This window comes from Chelonoidis abingdonii, unplaced genomic scaffold (assembly GCF_003597395.2).
Source record: "Chelonoidis abingdonii isolate Lonesome George unplaced genomic scaffold, CheloAbing_2.0 scaffold1414, whole genome shotgun sequence".
NCBI classification, from domain to species: Eukaryota; Metazoa; Chordata; order Testudines; family Testudinidae; genus Chelonoidis; species Chelonoidis abingdonii.
In genome coordinates this window covers 1-1,171 of record NW_027425675.1, presented here as the reverse complement: position 1 = coordinate 1,171, position 1,171 = coordinate 1, and the positions used below count along the sequence as shown (strand labels likewise).

At 42.6% G+C, this 1,171-nt stretch overlaps 1 long non-coding RNA gene across 1 annotated transcript; it reads left to right on the top strand.

Annotated features, from left to right (window-relative positions):
* LOC142046070 (uncharacterized) lies at window positions 1–168 on the top strand. The gene is made up of 2 exons (XR_012654981.1): window positions 1–43; window positions 103–168. It is a non-coding gene; the product is annotated as an uncharacterized LOC142046070 (long non-coding RNA).
* The last annotated feature ends 1,003 nt before the right edge of the window (window positions 169–1,171 follow it).

The window sequence follows — 1,171 nt, the reverse complement described above, 5'->3', positions numbered from 1 at the left end:
GGTTCTAGTCTTGGTTAACCAAAACCTGCTGGCCCCCGTGTGGGTAGCAGGAAAATAAAGAGCTCATAAAATTGTTAACAAAACCTGCTGGCCTCCAAAGAGGTAGCAGCAAACATAAAATTGTTAACAAAACCTGCTGGCCTCCGGTAAGGTAGCAGAAAACGTAAACATGTTAACAAAACCTGCTGGCCTTCGGTAAGGTAGCAGAAAAAGAAAAAAAAATCAAATCAGGGGCAACAAGAGGGTCCCAGGGACCAGACAGTGCTGCTCGCTGAACAAAATTTAAAAATGTTTAAGAAAAGGCAAGGGAAAACAGTCCCAGAGGAAGAAATGAAGTCAAAAGTAGCTTCAACCTCACCTTTTATTAAAGAAATAACGCCTTTTCAACAAATCCTTCAAAGATATGGGCACAGTCCTTGGATTGAACAAGCCCTTGCAGATATCTGCACCATTTCGGACCTGGAGGATAGATTGGCCCAATATATCCTCATATGCAAACCCCTAACTGCGGCAAAAAGAGACGCCGCAGGAATCTGGCTGCTATGGGAGGCTTGTAATAACAGCTACCTCCGATTGACAGCCTGTAAAGAGGAAAAAATATTTTTAACAGAAAAAATATCCCAATTAGAAAAAGGGATGGAAAATTGGAAAATGATGGCAACAAATTCTCACAACCAAATGGAAATAATAAAACAAGCGTTACAGGAAAGTAAAAGTAAAGAACGATTTCTGACCCACCAAATGACACAGCCTTCACAGAATTAGAAAAAGAAAATCAGGCTTTGATCAAAGAAAACCAAATCCTACCCAAGGCATGGTTAAGAAATTAACATTAGAACAGGGCAAAGCTTCAGGAAACCATACCCACTGTGATTCTATTATTAAGCAGTTGAAACACAAATTAGGTTTTGCAACCCGCCAAGTAGCGGCTGTCACATCAGGAGAATGGAACCCAACCGAATGTAAAATGCAATCGGATTGGGACACAGACATTTGGGACTCCTGGGAAACTGGACAGAAAGATATCTGGCATGACCCACAGGAGGGTCTTGTGGCTCCGGTGGCAGCCATAGAACGGCGCACTGTGACCACCCCGGTAAATGGTGGGGGAAATCAACAGGTCACTATCATTCCAGTATCAGCCTCAGACTTAAAAGCAATGGCTGATCAT